This window comes from Camelus dromedarius, chromosome X (genome assembly GCF_036321535.1).
Source record: "Camelus dromedarius isolate mCamDro1 chromosome X, mCamDro1.pat, whole genome shotgun sequence".
Taxonomy (NCBI): domain Eukaryota; kingdom Metazoa; phylum Chordata; class Mammalia; order Artiodactyla; family Camelidae; genus Camelus; species Camelus dromedarius.
In genome coordinates, this window is record NC_087472.1 from 104,176,294 (window position 1) to 104,194,436 (window position 18,143).

General features: G+C 38.6%; 1 protein-coding gene and 1 long non-coding RNA gene across 3 annotated transcripts in view; one reads left to right on the forward strand and one right to left on the reverse strand.

The window, feature by feature from the left end:
• The window catches only part of GLRA2 (glycine receptor alpha 2), a 174,414-nt gene that overhangs the window by 139,663 nt on the left and 16,608 nt on the right, over positions 1-18,143 (reverse strand). The window lies entirely within an intron of this gene.
• Positions 1-18,143, forward strand: part of LOC135320082 (uncharacterized) — a 375,701-nt gene that overhangs the window by 126,316 nt on the left and 231,242 nt on the right. The window contains exon 2 of the long non-coding RNA XR_010379238.1: positions 1,993-2,075. This is a non-coding gene — a long non-coding RNA (uncharacterized LOC135320082). The remainder of the gene's footprint in view (positions 1-1,992; positions 2,076-18,143) is intronic.

The window sequence follows — 18,143 nt, forward strand, 5'->3', positions numbered from 1 at the left end:
AACATGTTTATGCTACTGTAAGTACCACACTGTTCTGATGACTGTAGCTTTGCTGTAAATTTTGAAATCAGGAATTGTGAATCCTTCTAGTTTATTTTTCTCTTTCAAGATTGTTTTGACTATTCAGGGCCCCTTGCAATTTCATATGAACTTGAGTATTGGATTGGATTGGATTTTTCACTTCTGTGGGAAAAAAAAAGGGTGTTGGAATTCTTATCAGAGTTACATTGAATTATAAATTGCTTTGGGTAGTATTTACATCTTATTAAGTATTTCTACCCATGAACATAGTGTGTCTTTCCATTTATTTAGGTCTTCTTTAATTTCTTTCAGCCATGTTTTGTGATTTTCAGTGTGTAACTCTTTCATCTTTTTGGTTTAATTTATTCCTAGGTATTAATTATTCTTTTAGATTCTATTATAAATGGAATTGTTTTCTTCACTTCCTTTTCAGATTGTTCATTGCAGTTGTATAGAAACACAACTGATTTTTGTATATTGATTTTGTACCCTGCAATTTTACTGAATTAATTTATTAGGTCTAGTAGTTTCCTTTTGGATTATTTGGGGTTTTAAATATAAAAGACCATGTCATCCACAAATGGAGATTAGTTTCACTTCTCTCTTTCAAATTTGGGTCCCTTTTATTTCTTTTTCTTAGCTAATTGCTCTGGAAAAAACTGACAATAAAATGTTGAATTGCAGTGGTGAAAGCAGGCATCTTTGTCTTGTTCCTGATGTCAGGGAGAAAGCTTTTAGTTTTTCACCATTTAGTATGCCTCCTGTAGATGGTATATGGTTGAATCATGTTGTTAGCTGTGAATTTTTCATAAATGCCCTTTATCATGTTGATTAGGATGTTCTGTCATGTATTGGGTGTTCTATCCATTATTGAAAATGGTATATTAAAGTCTCCAACTATTACTGTAGAAGTATTATTTCTTCCATCAATTCTATCAAGGTTTGCTTCACATATTTTGGAGCTCTGCACTTTGGTGCATATATTTTTAGGATTGTTATATCATAGTGATGACTTGACCCTTTTATCAATATATATTGTCATTCTTTGCCTCTTTTAAGAAATTTTGACTTAAAGTCTCCTTTACCTGATGTTAGTATAGCCATCTAAGCTCTCTTTTGGTTACTATTTGCATAGAATATCTTTTTTCATCCTTTCACAGGCAATCTACTTGTATCTTTGGATCTAAAGTGAGTGTCTTGTAGACAGCATACAGTTGGATTATAATTTATTTTAACCATTCCTCCTATCTATGTCTTTTGATTGAAGGGATTAGTCCATGTACATTTAAAGTCATTCCTGATAAGGAATGACTTCTGCCATTTTTTATTTGATCTCTGTATATCTTACAGCTTTTTTGTTTCTCATTTCCTCTGTTACTACCCTTTTTGTGTTTAGTTGATTTTTTTTTGTAGTGAACCATTTTGATTCACTTTTATTTCAAAAAAGTATACTTTTTATATATTTTCTTTGTGGTTACTATGGGGATTACATTTAACATCCTAAATGTATAATAATCTAGTTTGAATTGACATCAACTTAACTTCTATAACATACAGAAACTCTACTCCTATACACTTACATCCTCCTCCCTTTATGTTTTGGTTGCCCCAAATTATATATGTCTATTTATTGTGTGCCCAATAGCATAGATTAACAACTTTTTAATGTATTTGTCTTCTAAATCCTGTAAGAGATAAAAAGTGGAGTTGCAAACCAAAAATATATTAATACTGTATTTATATTTGCCAGTGTATTTACCTGTAGCAGAGATCTTTATTTTTTCATTAGGGTTTCAGTTACCGTCTAGCATCCTGAAGGACTCCCTTTATCATTTCCTGTAGGGCAAGTTTGGTTGTAATGAACTCTGTAAACTTTTATTTATCTGGGAATATCTTAATTTATCTTTCATTTGTGAAAGGTAGTTTTACTGGATATAAATTGTCAGCTACAGTTTTTTTTTTTCCTTTCAGCACTCTAAATATATCATCCCTTGCCTTCTGGCCTCCAAGGATTCTTCTGAGAGATGGGCTAATGACTTTATTGGACACATCATGTAAGTAATAAGTTGCTTTTGTCTTGCTGTTTTAAAAATTCTCTTGCTATCTTTGGCTTTCAGCAGTTTGATTATAAAATTTCTCGATGTGACTCTCTTTAGGTATTCCTACTTAGAATTTACTTAGGGTTTTAGATTTATAGATTTATATCTTCCATCAAATTTGAGAAGCCATTATTTCTTCAAATATTCTGTTCACATATTCAAAGACTCTTCTCATCTTAGTGTTACTCTCAGGGTGTGTATAATGGTCCGTTTGATGGTGTTCCATTGGTTCTTTAGGCTCTGTTCAGTTTTCTTTATAGTTTTTCTTTTCTGCCTCTCAAACTCAGTAATTCAATTGGCCCTTCTTCAGGTTTACTAATTTTTTTCTTTTTTCTGCTCAAATCTACTCTTAAACTCTTCTCGTGAATTTTCCATTTCTTTTCTTTTTTCTTTTTTTCTTTTTTTTTTTTTTTTACTTTTCAGCTCCAGAACTTCAGTTAGGTTCTTTTTTATAATTTCTATCTCTATTGATATTTTCATTTTATTCATATATCACTTTCCTGATTTCCTTTTACTGTTAGTTCCTGTTTTCCTTTAAATCTTTAAGCATATGTAAGATGGTTGGTTTAAAGGCTTTGTCTAGTAAGTCCAATGGCTGGACATCCTCAGGAGTGATTTCCGTCAATTGATTTTTTACCTTTAAATAGAACATACTTTCCTGTTTCTATGTATGTTTTATGATTTTTGTTGATAATTGGACATTTGACTATTGTAACTGGTAACTCTGGAAATTAGATCCTCCCCCTTTGCCTAGAGTTTGCTGGATAATTTGATTGTTGAAGGTTATAGTAGGCCATCTGTTTAGTGGCTTTCCCACACTGTTTTTGCAAAGACTATATTCCTTCTCGTATGTGGCCATTGTAGTCTCTGTTTCTCGGCTTGTGTTCATCTAGGGTTTCATCTAGAGATTTTCCTTAATACCAAGGGCTAAAAAAATCAACCAACCAACCAGCCAAACAAAAAACACCTCTCCCAGTTTTTGCAGATTGTCGCTGTTCTTGAGCACTCCTTCAGTACTTAGCCAGTTTTGAGCAGAACCTAGGAAACAGCCCAAGGTGAAATCTTAAGGTCTGCTTAGGTCCTTTCTGAGCATGCATCTTGCTCTTGCCCTGAGAATGCATGTGGCTTTCTAAATTTTCCTGCGTGCAAGGCTGATTTTGAATTTCCTAATTTTCCTGAGAAATTCCCCTCAGCTTTTGCTCTCAGGCTTTAGATGGTCTATTGCATGTTTCAACTGTAATCTTTAACCTCAGGCATCTGAAGGTTTTTAGTGTTTTTTTGCAGTGTTTTTGATCAATACCTACTTCTTTCCTATCCTGAGTTCCACCAGGTTAGAAGGAACAAAGATGAGCACTGGTATGGGCTGAATTGTTCCCCCTAAAATTCATACATTTGTTATGCTAGCCCTAGCAAACTAATACAAGTGCTTTGCATCTGTCCTTGCATCTTTTAGCACGCAGACAGGTTAGAATAGACAGACAAAATAATTTACGAATGATGTTTGCTTTGCACCGTCTAGAACGAGGGACCAGGATTTCGCACTGCAAATGCAGGCTGCCACTGAATCAAAACCAAAATCACTGCTGGAGAGGGGATGTAGCAAGGACAAGTAAAAATATCACAAAATTTTCCTACCATTTTGAAGTTAGCTTTTTCTTGATTCAGTAGTTTTCTGGTTGCTGCAAACTTATGACTATTTTCCAGAGTTCTGACAAAGTTAGTTCTGACAGTTTCTACTTACTTTTTGATATTTCCATAGGGGAACGGGAGCTTGGAGTTGCCTACTCTACCATTTTGTTGATGTTGGCCTTTTCCTCCCCAAAACTTTAATACATTCATGTGAATTATGGTGCCTCTGAAGGAGAACATAGTATGTGTTCTTGTTTACTGAATTTATTTGACCATAGGAGATTTTTTGTTTCTTTTAAATAGACCATCCTTTTCATGGAGCACATTTCAAAGATGGCCAGCATTCTTCAAGACATAGTTCTGAAAATGTTGATCTACATTAATTCATTTATTAATTCATCAACAAACTCTTGTTGAACAATAAATATATTAGATGATAATAGTATAACTATGAATAAGACCAAAGGCAATCATAGAGCTGTTATAAAACCCCGTGATCTTGCCAAGAAGGGAATGTTTTACTGGGGGCTGCAGCATAGGTGCCTGGGATGAGGAGGTAATGGAAGAGGAGCAAAGAATCAGTAAAGATCAGCTTAAGCTTTCCCAGTTATTTGTCTAAGACTAAATTTATGTAATGATCCTGTAGTTTAGAGATGTAATTCACGGATGCAAGTGAGAAACTCTTGCTTGTAATCAAATTTGATAAATATATTAATTCCTGGATGAGTTCTCTTAAAAACTCAGTGGCCTACATGACAGGTCAGCAACATATTTTGTAAAGGACCAGATGGTAAATATTTTAGGCTTTGTGGGTCACAAGGTCTCTGTTACAGTTACTTACTTCTGTCTTTGTAGTGAAAGTAGCCATAGACAATATACAAATCAACAGGTGTGGCTGTGTTATATAAAACTTTATTTACAAAACAGGTGGTGGACTAGATATGGCCCATGGGTCAAGTTTGCTGGGCCTCGCTCTGGACTCTTATTAGAGTTGGAGGTTGGAGAACAATAGAAATTGTTCTGGAATTCCATAATCGTTCCATACATGGAAGTGAGGACTGGCCACGGACATGGAGGAGCATAGAGACTGTCTGTAGGGCTATCTATAGTGAGTTTGATATTGTGCTTTGTGGCACGAATGAAATCCACTTCAGCAGAAAGATTGGATGGGAAATGATGTCCTCTGGGCTAGCTGCACTGTAGTGGGCCCAGATGAAGGCCACTACATTCCAGTCAGACCACTGTGCTATCACGAGAGCTAGGAGGCAGTATGGATATAAAATGGGGCCAGGACACATAATGTGGGCAATGAATACTTAATATATTTGATTCAGTAATTATATTTAATATGACTCAATCTTGCTCATAAAAATGAATCAGTGGTAAGAGCATTCTGTATCTTGCATATTTAAAACCTGGAACTGATTTTTATAACTTCTACCATAGTAATGAAAATGTTATCTATTATTCATAGTGATTATATTTAAATAAGCTTATGTATATTTGTATTGACCAAAGCATTCTAAATTAACAACAAATACTATTTTTTAAAGCTTCATGGTGGATTCTATTTATAAATAATCACCGGAGACAAATACTGTACAGTATCACTTTTTTCTGGAATCTAAAAGATCCAGACTCATAGAAACAGATTAGAGTGGCGGTTATCAGGGGCAGGGGGGTAGGGGAAATGGGAAGATGCTGGTCAAAGGGCGCACACTTACAGCTATAAAATGAGTAAGTTCTGGGGATGTAATGTACAGCACGGTGGCTATAGTTAACAATACTGTATCATATAGCTGAAAGTTGCTAAGCAAGTAAATCTTAAATATTCTTACCATAAAAAAGAAATTGTAATCATATGACAAGGTAAAGGTGTTAGCTAATGCTCCATGGTAATAATTTTGCAACATATAAGTGGGTAGCTCAACACATTGTACACCTTTACCTTACACAGTGTTATATGTCAATTATATCCCAATAAAGCTTGAAAAAATTTAAATGAAGGCTGTAGCAAAAATAAAAAAATAAGCATTGGGAAAGAGTAGAGGATCTTGTATAACGCCAAAATAACTAGTCACTATTCATTAGCTTTGCCTCAGTTATGTTATTTTCCAACATCATTTTAAGGCAAAAGACTTGAGAGCAGGGGGCATTCTCTGAGTTCCAAGATGAAAATGTTATTTTTTTCCTCTTGTCACAAATAGACAAGAATGCCATTTTCATTTTGCATCTTATTCCTTGTAAACAATTTAATGTGTCCTCAAGTATTACAATTGCTTTAGTGTGGGACCCCTGGATGGGAATGGAATAGTAAATATATGTGCTCAATTTATATAGAAATTAAATTTCTTTTGGAATAAGAAGACTTTTATCTAGCAGAAAGATTCTTGCCATTAGCTCAAAAGATAAAGGTAGAAAATAAAGCACATAGAGGAATCAAAAGATGTATAGTTAAGGGTCACAGACTTGCTACTGGAACATGGGGAAGCACTGTTTCCTATGATGGCTGCCTATGTTGTTTGGTGCTTTGATGCCCATGAAAGAGAGAGTCTTGGAGGATGAGAGGATTGCAAAAGGAGGGAGTGGCTTTTCATGGTGGCACTCCCTTTGTGAGAGGTGATTTGAGGCATCTAATCTCAAAGAATGGAAAGAATGGAGACCTTTTCTTTTAACTTCATGATTGTAATTAGAAATGGTTACACAAACTAACCCACTGCATTTTTAAAAATCTTCTTGAAAATTTACCACTAATGAATTATATACTGTTGATTCTTCTGCCCAATACATGATTAAAATGGTTTTATCAGTCCTACATTCAGCTTAGTTGCTGACATCCAGGTCTGCAGAGGGCAAACTATTTGGATAAGTGAAAAAGTTGGGTATTTACTGATTCCCACAGCCTGATGAGATTCTTTAGCAAACCATTTGCTTTGGACCAGCCTTGTTGATAAAATGGTAAAATTGCCAGACAAAGCAATTACTTAGCAACTAAGGTAGCTTGACTGTAGAGAACCAAATGGCAGATTCTGCGCATCCTCCTCACTAATGGCTACCCGTTATCAACTGCTCTCACACAAGGATGAGTGGATAGACAGATGTGCACACAGCTCAGATCCATGTCAGAGGGCCTTGAGAATGCTGGCAAGTTTCTGTCTTTGCGTACTGTGGATTTCTCCAGGATTTAAGAAGAAGGGATAAGCCGGGGGCCATTATCTCTTATGGGATGATCACTTTTAAGAGAGAAAGTGGGTGCTGTTAACACTTACACAAGAACACCAGGCATAAACCAGTACTATCCCGAGAAAACCTAGACTGCTACATACTACTCAAAGATACATTTAAAGTATGGCAACTACCAGTCTGTCTTGTTTTTGCCACTAGCTCTTCTTATTATCACCGATGAACTTTAAAGATTACCAAAACTCTCTGGGCCTGTTAATTCTTCTGTAAAATGGGAATAATGATGCTTGCCTTGATGGTAATTGTGAGAATTAGTAGTAACATTTGGAAAGCCTATAACAGTTCAATAAATTGTAGTTCATTTATAGTAATAGTATTACTATCATTTTCACAAGTTCATTGGATTGTCAAAATATAGCTGTGCTGGAGGTACATCAATAAACCCATTTTAATAAAGAGTAAACTGAAATATTGAGACTACAGCTTCGATCTCCCAGCTTTTTCTCTGCTAATCTTTACCTGAAATGATGCCCATCTCATCCAATTTCCTTTCTCTTCTCTCCATAAACTTTTTTTTTCTCAGCTCTGTAGAAAGTTTTAGCAAGATCCAACTACCTTTAATAACTTTCTTGTTTCCAGAAATTATGTCTAAACATTCATGTCTGAACAACCATGTAGCACTGTGGGTTTGAGATCATTGTTTTCTAACTTCTTTGTTTAAAATAGGGTTTTTCAGCCTAAGAACAATTGGCATTTGGGGCCAGATCACGCTTTGTTGTGGGAGTTTGCCCTGAGCGCTGTGGGATGTTGGGCAGCATCCTTGGTCTCTACTTGTTAGCTGCCAGTAGCACTCTGCCTCCCACGACCCTTGTTGTGACAACTAAAAATGTGTCCAGACATTGCCAAATGCTTCCTGCAGGACAAAATCACCCCCAGTTGAGAACTAGCAAATTATAAAAAGCAGGTAAAAATGCAGGATTAGTGGAAAGGCTACTCAACAAGGATTATATGTTATGTTACAATGAAATGATCTTCAGAGTATTTATTCTTCTGCTTAGCCAAACAAATACTTGAATCATATTAAAACATCTTTGGTCATGTGACCTTCTCATAAGAAAGTCACCTCTCATGTATTTCAGCAAAGAATGTGGATTTTTAAAAAAATATTTAAACACACTTTGAGCGAAAGCATGGCAGTATTATGGAACTTATACTCCTTTGTTGGGTTTGTTCATCAAGAAATTAAATTTGATGCCTCTTGTAGGCATTTGCTGAGTTCTGTGCATTTCCATCTTATAAATCTTCAGTGACTCACTAAATCAACAAACATTTATTGAATAGCCATTACGTGCCTGGTATATACTTGGTCTTCCACTAATTATCATTTACAATTAGATGGTGAATTGTGAGGCAAAATATAAGAAAATCAGGCATTAAGGACAAGCCAGAAACAATTTGCTGAAAAGCCCCTGAGTCATTCTGCAAGAAATGTCAGATGAAACAAAAAGTGTGTGCTCAACCAAGCATCACGGAGAGGGCATTTTTGTTAAGCTCCTTTCTCATATAAGTGATCTGCTGCTTTTTTGTTCTTTGCAGGATCATAGTGACCTTAAAGTGAGAAGTTTATGTTCTGGGAGATTTAGGGCACTTTGCTTGTGGTGACAAGGTTCATTTCCTATTTTAAAGATCTTAGAGACTAAATGGAAACCTTCATGTTGGAAATAGATTGTAAGTGTAATCTACATATATTTCTTTTTTTAAAAAACATTTTTTATTGAGTTATAGTCATCTTACAATGTTGTGTCAAATTCCAGTGTAGAGCACAATTTTTCAGTTATACATGAACATACATATATTCATTGTCACATTTTTTTTCTGCTGTGAGCTACCACAAGATCTTGTATGTATTTCCCTGTATTATACAATATAATCTTGTTTATCTATTCTGCATATGCTTGTCAGTATCTACAAATTTTGAAATCCCAGTCTGTCCCTTCCCACTACATATATTTCTTCTTATGCTATAATAAAATGTCATTGGATGGAGAATTTCTGGAAAACATGGGATTCTCGCTATCTTGGGATTGAGATAGATAATAAACAAAGGCCCATTTAACCTTAGAAGAAGACAATTTTAAATGCCATTTGGAATTAGTTTTGAAATGAAGAGATCTGCTAATTTCTCATGAATCCAAATGATACTTCCTTCATTTTAGGAAGTAACAAAAATTGAATTAAAGACGACTTGCTCTCATGTTAATTGAATCCTATACTACTTTGCAAAATGAATAGCAAGTTCATCAACTTGTTAGGTCTCGACAAATTGAAAATAGATTTGTTTTGCATTATTAAGTTTTAAAGAAGGAACTATGCTGTATTTGAGGTTATGATAATGAAATTGGTGGGTGCAGTCCACACGCGTGTACATCTATGTTCCCGTGTTCAAATCTTCTCATTCTTCAAATGATACCTACTCAGTGAATTTTCCCATTATTCTCCTCACTTGAATATCACCTTTCTTGGAACTTCCAGAGCCCCGTAACCCTTGCCTTGTTGTATTATAGTCATTTTTTCATATTTGTCTAATTCTTTCTTGTATGCTCTAGACAGGGTGTAGTTCAGATCTGATTCACTGTAGTGTTTCCCAAAGCAGTTTTTATAGTACTAAGCACATAGTAGGCATTCAATAAATGCTCAGTGAGTGCTGTTGATCAGAATATAAGGCTTTTTGTGTAAGTAAATGCCAGTGGCATGCCAAGAAATCTGTGCATTTCCATTCTATTGCAGAGCAAATTTCGATATGAGGCACTTTAACCCCATCAGTTGGCCTCTGTCCCTTCAGCTTCAAAGGACAGTTCATTCAAAAGGTCCTTCATTTAAATCAATTGTTTCATCTCAGCCTATGAAACCAAAAGTGAATTTTGTTTGCTCTCTTTCCAAAGCACTTAGCAGAATGAGAAAATATGACAAAAACATGACGGTCACCAATGAGCAGCATTACAACACGGCCCTTTGAAACTACTATTGAGCCGCTTTGTTTGAGGTGGGGGTCAGGAAACTTCTTGACTGTTCCCCTCCCTCCTGACATCATCCCTCATCAGTGCTGCGTGGAACAATGGAACAAAAATCATAAACTTCAGAGCTGGAACTGGATTTAAAACCTGGCTCTGCTATGTACTGTGTAACCCTCTGTAGGCTATTTAATCACTCTGGGCTCTCACTTCCTCATCTATAAAAGAAGAAATATCTTCACCTAATTCACAGGTTCATTGGGAGGACTGAATGTCATAGTGTGTGTGAAATGCGACCCATTTGTTTTCTCTTCCCATCTCTTTCCCGTATCAAGTAAGGATCTTCTTCCCAAACTTGAGATTTCCCCCTTTATTTAACGATCAGATGTGCTTTTCTCAAGCACCATGTCTCTGCCCTACATTTTATTATGCTCACTTCTACTCACACTGTTAACAAAAATACCTGGGTTTTAAAAGTATAAACAGGCTCTAGAAAAAAAAAAAAGAGATCTCCTTTTCGGAGAAAGAGAGTATTATTAAATATAACAGTCATGAGTCAATTGTGCTTCAAGGGAAAATTGTGCTTCAAGGGAAAACTATGGTTTGTCTATAGTACACCCTTCCATGTTATCTGACTCTAATTCTATGGGAGCTATTTTGCAAGTCTTTAAATTGTATAACTGATAGCAATGTGAACTAGCTCTTGCTTAGAGACAGGCAAATCCGGACCCTATAGGCGTCCAAGTGACTTCCCTCCCCCACTGTGGAAGAGGCTGGTTTTGCCTCTACTTGCACATTCATGCCAATGTTCTTCATCTATTAACGTGTCTGTTTCTTGGATTTTCTTTTGAACTGGCTATACCATCTGCCTGCTTCCCTCATCGGTTAATGAGTTAAATAAAATCTTTAACACGCATTCATTTTCTATCTGCATAAGAGTCATGATTTTATCTTTTTTTTGAAAATTATCTTTTAATGTGAGTTTTTAAAAGGAGTTATTACCCTTCGGAATTGTTAGACTCAAGGCCCAGGCTGTGAACGCTTGAAAGATCTAAATCCTATTCGAGGCCATGACACTGCCAGGCCACCCAGCGCTTCCTGTTTCACAGTCAAAAGAGCTCTTTGAGCACCAGGTCTGCCAATGAATAGTAGCTAAGCTCTCCTGTCTCTCCTCTGTTCGTTTGTGGCTTCCACAAATGAGGACTTGTTTCCTCATTAGGCATTCTGCACCACTTCTCGGAGGGTAGGAAGGTCACCATTGTACTGTTAGGATACAGAAGTTTTCTATGTCAGCACGACATCTAAAAATAGAAACCAGAGTCCCTGACATGCACCCTTGTCTGCTAACAACTAGGACAGCCGCTTTCCTCCTGCAGAGGGAAACCCTGACATCACGGCGCTTGTTGTGTTTCCGTGTGCCTGGATTTGACCGACAGGCTCCGTGCATTTAGAGAGCACAGTACTTCCATCTCTCTCATCTCATGCGACACTAGCCATCTTTGTAACTCAGTTTCATTAAAAGGATATTTGTTGGACTTCTTCTGTATATTGGGTGCTTACTTAGTTTGGGTTACCCTCGAATCAAGGGTTCAGGTGAAAGTTGTTTATTAAGGAGGTGAATAATCTGCCATTTGGGAAGTGGGGAAGAGATACAGGGTAGGGAAGGAAGCCAAGAAAAGGTGCCTTAGCAAGTCCGTTATCCCCCCGAAGGCAAATGAAGCTTTAGCCCATAAGTCACTCCGGAAGACACACTCTTCTGAGCTATTCCGTCCAAGGGGAGAAGGAGCTGGGGTGTTTTATATCAACACCAGTCATTAGATGAGAATATTCTCAGGGGACATTAATTTATCTTCATTCTGGTCTGCCACAAGGGCAGGTAAAGTGGCTTGGGTCAGAGAAAGCCCTCAAGCAAAGCAATCCAAGTGCTGGCGTTTCAGAATCACATGGCGTATCAGTGTGGTAAGGGATTGGGGATATGGGTGGGGTGCCGACAGTGGTGCCTGTACGGTGCTGGGAATACCAAAATGTACCTCATCCTTGCATTCAACAAACTCGCAATTTGTCATGGCAGAAAGACGTGACATTGCACCAACTGTAATGTAACGTAGTAGTAAGCCTAACATTTTAAGGGAACGTAGCAGAGGAGGCAATGAATGGTGCATGGGAAAAGGAAAAAAGGAAAGGAGAGGAGAGCTTGATTCTTTGTAGGGAGGTTGATGTATTTCTTTACGTACAGAGGCAGGGAGAGAGATGGCTCTATTTTATAAAAAGCACGTATCACTAGGCAAAATGTAATCAGCAATTGAAGAGTGAACCTGTATTATTGATCTTTGTATTGCATATCCTCCTTGAAACCCGAAGGTCCCCAACTACTGCAGTTAGATATTTTTTCAAGTTGTGGAAACTTGCTCATGTGTGGGTTTTAATTTCGTATATGCCCACCTCCATCTCAGTGTGACAGGATCTCTGGTGCTGAGCTGAGTAGAGCTGTCCGTCCAAGAGTGAAGAAGCTAAGTGGCCTCTTCTCATTCACCACAGTTGAGTTCATACTTGAAGCAGAGAACGCCGTTCTTCTGTTAGACGCCACTCCTTCCTGTGGGCTCATGACAGTGGGCAACAACCTCACCTTGGGACCTCAAGAGGCTTACAATTTGAAGACGAGAGACTTTGGATGGCTTGCTAAAGAAACAGAATGGAACTTGTGTTCGTGATCCTTTCACTCTAGAGACAAGATTTGTTGAGGCTTTTAAAAGGCTCTAATTTTGTGTGTTGTAGCAAACACAATAGAGCAGCGATGTAGGAAAGGCAATCCTTTGAGGAGAAATGGCCCCATTCTCAAACTCTCAGGTAATGGGGTTAGTCTGTCCCTCAAGTGAAAAGGCAAGAGTCTTCCTATGAGAGTCTTCTTTCTGAGGGCTAGCCTGAGCCAGTGCATACCGCTTCCCACAGCCCCTGCCAGGCAGACGCGCCGCGCGTTTTCAGGCGCAGACACGGGAGCCCGCCTAGAGCGCCGCCGGGAGCAGCGCAGCGGGTCGGGGGAGGCCCGGCGCCAACGGCCTGCATGTGACCAGCTGCCCTGCCTCTCACAGCTGTGCCGCCTGTAGGGCTCCTGAACGTTAGTTTCTGGATCTGGGAAAAGGGAACTGGTCACGGGAGTACCAGTATTGCGGGGAATAAATGAGATCACGCATGTGACACTTAGCGTGTTACTCGGCACCTCCTGAGGCACGCGTTGTCCCTGTACTTCTAAGTCCTTACTCATTTTCTGCCTCTTCCTTATACTTTAGCCATCATCAACTCCCCTTACTCAGAACTCCTAGTTTCCATGACATAATTCCATATGTAGCTGCAAGTTTATATAGACAAGAACTGGCTTGTGTTGCTTGAATTTGTGTTACGTGTGTGATTTCATTTGTTCAGCAAGATGTCCCATTGCTAGAGGACAGGGGTGGTCTGTTACTGCTTTGAGTAAGTTCCCAAAGCCCCTATAAGTTAGACACATCCCCAGTGTTTCTCCCAAATGCTTGGTGATTAATTTGTACCTTGCTACAAAGTAAACTTGACTTTGTATGTAAGCAGCAAGTACTTCCTCTGCTTAAGAGAAGACCACGTACATTATTCCAGAGAGCCTTCTCAGTTCTTAAAGAATGCTGTCCCAGCAGGCAGCACTCAGAACCTGTCCTGCCCTGTTCCCTTTGCAGGTCTGAGCTCCTCGCGTATATTGGAAGGTGGTCGTAAGGAGAGTCAAATTACAGACTTCAGGTCTCAGACTTAGCCTTTTCTCCCACTACACCCAAATACTGAGATTATTAAATGAAAACATTCCCAGAGCCCAGATAGTAAACTGCACTAGAAAGTAGACTGTAGGACTAGAGAAAACGCCAGATGGAAGGGCATGCTTTTGGTATGTCAGCGTCAGCATTTTCCCAGAATATATTTAAATGCATCACAAATGTATACTGAAAAAAGATGTAAAATTGACTACAAAATGCTGTTAGTCAGAGACAAAATCACAGAATGTGTAACCCATGAAGGTACCAGTTGCTGTATCCCACCTCCTTTCCTCAGCCACTAGCTGCCTTCCCCCCACCCCTCCCAAAGATCTCAAGCTAGTTCCAGTACATTCTAAGCACAAAGCTTTTGGGTGATTGGAGAGAAATCAGCTTTGCTCATTTAATTATTCATCAAAACTTTATGGAGGATTAATCATATGCTTGAGTCTGAGGATGCAAATCTGAATAATAAACAGCAGTTTCTGAGGCAAAAATGCTCCAAAGACTCTTGAGGGCCTCCAGACTCCCAGCCCCTATCATGGCTCTGTAATTAAGAAACAGATACTAGGCTAACTCACGAACTTGGTGTCCAACAACACACATCTTCTAGGCCTTTATTGTCTCACTCCTGGCAACAGGGTGAAGCCAGTGCCAAACTGCCTGGGATTGAAAGCCAGCTCTGCACCCTTACTAGCCATGTACCATGAGCCACCACATAAGCTCTCTTTTCTCAATTTCCTTATCTGTGAAATAGGGATAATAACAACATACATGTATTTCTCTATGAGGTTATTGGGAGGATTAAGTGAATTAAAATGTAAAGTGCTTAGAAGAATACTTGACACATGGTAAAGACTCAAGTAATATAAACTAATAATGTTGTTATTGTTAACTATTCCTGGGATGTTCCAATTAAGGTGTTATGAACGATGTGGATGGATGCAGTGAGGAATAAAGGGTTGGTCAAGAAGGCCAATGATGGATAACTCAGACATTGAGCCCCCTTACTGCCCCTCCTCTTTTGTCTGAGTGTGGCATAGAATACCTTCTGGCTCCATCTTCTGGGTCTTACATTTAAAATACATTTAAAAATATCTCCCTACTGAATAAGCCTACTGAGAAGTAGATTTTTAGTAGAACACTCTGTTTTATGATGTCTTTAAATTTTACAAATGTTTCCTGAATGTCTGTCCGGATGGTAAAGAGGGCCATTGAGACAAAATGTCAAGAGTCTGGTGCTCTTTTTCAGCTTCATCGTGACTGTACCCAGGACCAGCCCAGGCGGTGGCAGTGGCCCCTCTGTGGCAGATGGCAGAACACTTGTTCACCAGGAAAATAGAGTCCATTTTAATATAAAAACAAAAACAAAAAGAACCTCCCTCCCCTCAAACTCTGCAAACTAATATCTGATCTCCCCTTTTCTCCCTGGTACTCATCTTTGAAATGAGGGGGAGGGTATAACTCAGTGGTAGAGTGCTTGCCTAGCAAGCATGAGGTCCTGGGTTCAATCCCCAGTACCTCCTTAAAAAAACCCCTAATTATCACCCCCCAAACACACACAAAAAAACTATACATAAAACTGGAAGGAATGAAATGAGAAGTCTATGCACTCACTTTCCCCCATTTTCTCCAAACTCATTCACTCTGCAGCCAGCTACAATCTGGGCTTTGGTCTCACTGCTCTAGAGAAATTGCCCTCACTAAGGTCAAAAATGTCCCACTGACAAAATCCAATTGCCTATTTCCTTCCCTCCTCCTATTCAGCATCCCTGCTGCACTTTGCAAGTTTGATTTCCTCATCCACAAGGCTTTCGCTTCCCTTTAACATCAGTGACTACATCTTTTCCTGGTTCTATTCCAGATTGTCTGACCACTCCTTCGTATTCTTTGTTGAGTCCTTCTCTTGTCGCCTTTTCCATCAATGCTCATGTTCATGGAAGTCTCATCCTTATTCCTCTTCTCTATTCATTCTACACATTTGCACTTAGTGATGTTAATTAATACTGTCATGAACTGAAGACTCCCATTCCTGCATTTCTAGCCCTGACATCTTTTCTTGGCTCCAGATTAACATTTTCCACAGCAGATTAGACATCTCTGTGTGGATTTGTGGCGGTCATCTCAAAAACATGCTCAGAGTTGAACTCATTATCTTCCTCAGCATCTTCTTCCTCTAATATCTCCTCTTTGAGTAAATGAAAACACCATCTGCTCAGTTGCCTAACCTGGAACCTTGAGTCAAACGTTACTCTTTCTCTTGTGCCCTCCATATCTTGTCTAATGCAATTTGACTTTATCTTGTTAATTTAGCCTCTGCTTTCGAATCCCACAGCCTAAGCCTAAACCTTCACCATTTCTCTTTTGTGGGTGATTGTCATGGCACCCTGATTCCCCACCTTTCTGGTATATCCTCTGAAAGGCATCTTGAATTATCTTCTTAGAAACCACTTCTAATCATGCCCCTTCTCTGGTTAAAAACTTTGATTGCCTTCCTATTACCTATGGTTAGATCTTAATACTGTAATAATCTCCTTAATGCTCTAGCCCTAACTAACTTTATTCTGCAGCCTCATTTCCTATGATTTCCCTCTTTTTACTTCCTTTAGGTTTACTCATCTTTTGTTATCCCAAGACTGGCCAAATTCCTTCCAGACATTGAGTTCCCTCCCTGAAATTCTCTTATCTACTCATCTCTCAAGACCCAATTCAAGCATCACTTTTTGTTTTTTTATGAAGCCTACAGCTACTTTTTTCTCTCTTCTGTAGATTGAGCTCTCACATATAAAGGGCTCCAGAGAAATATGAAGCTTATCATTTGTAGTAGCTGCCTTAGTTGGGCCGCCCAGGCTTTGTAAAGATTTTTGGTCCATTGCCTCATAACCTGGGAGAATCCTGTATCTTGAGAATCACTTTTCCATTTTTTGATGAAGATGGAAGATGAGACTCAAAAGGAGAATTCTAGAGGAGAATCAACCACAGGTTCACTGGCTGGAAGGAGTTAAGTGCTATAACCATGAATTAAATCTGATACTCCTTTAGCAGTTGGAAATTACTGGTAATTCGGTATATCCAAAATTAACATTCGGGTGTACTGGTTTTATTTACTAAGTATTTCAAGTGCTAAGTAGGAGAGTTGCCTCAGGCCAATGGATTCTATTTGGGTAACATTGGTGCCACCATACATGCCTGTTCAGTACTGGGCGTGGAAAAATAAAGCTTCTTATACATGACATATTGGTTCTGGAGTAGGGTAAAGTAGAAGAGGGTGGGGAGAAAAGTTGGAGGTTAGAATGCTGGTAAGTCAGCAATTCTTTTAATTCTCGTCTACTTGGCGCCTCACACATATGCACAACAAATGTTTGATATATGACTATATGTGAATGAATCCACTCACTCAACATTAAACGTTTATTAAGCTCCTACAAAGACAGGAAGTACAGAAAAACCCACGACTTCAAAGATAAATGAGAATCATCCTGTAATAGAAAGGAGACAACACCTATGCTAAAAATAGATTCAATGAAGTATTGCAGATAGAGAATGAGTGTCGTTGGCATCACTCTCTAAATGATGACCCACATTTCTCTCCATCCTGAGCTTTATGTACCTGGAGAGCTAGTGTTGGCCTAAGTCCCATCTGATGACAAAATGACTTTTTCTTTCCCCTAAATAACACAATGGTAAACAGAATTACAGCTGTTATCCATTATGAGAAATGAAGGCGTCAAATGAGATTAACACATGGGAAAAGACTTCATGCGTTTTAGAAGAATCACAAATATTAGTAGATAATAATTTATTATTTTAGTTCAATTGCTCACATCCACCTTTGCATTAGTACAGATTCTGGGATTAAAGATTGGTATTGTAAATTTTTCTCTCTGGTTGATACGCGTTTATTGGCTGCCTACCTACTGTCAGGTGTTGGAAGTATAGTGAAGAATGAGCTAAGCCCAATCTCTGGCCTACTGGGACTGGTCTAGGAGGAAAAGAGACATGAAAACAGCCAATCGCAAGAGAGATTATAGACTGAACATGTAGAAGAGGATGGACTTGGTGGTTTAAGAGGAGCTTTCTAGAGGAAATGATAATGATGCTGAAGTCTGTAGCATGGGTAGGAATTAGGTTGGTGAAAAGGCAGCATGGTGAAGGGAAATGAAAAGGCAAGGCACCTGAATAAAAAGTTTGAGGAACAGGAAACAGGGTATTGCAGCTGGAACAGAATGGGAGGGTATGGCTAGAGATGTGGAATGATGATGTTGAAGAGGATAATATTGATGCTCCCCCCAGGTTCCTGGGATCCCACTTAGCATTTTGTGCCTCTCACCTCAGTGTACTTTTTTTAAAAACTGAAGTATAGTTGACGTACTACAGTATATGAGTTATAGGGGTACAATATAGTGATCCACAATTTTTATAGATTACAC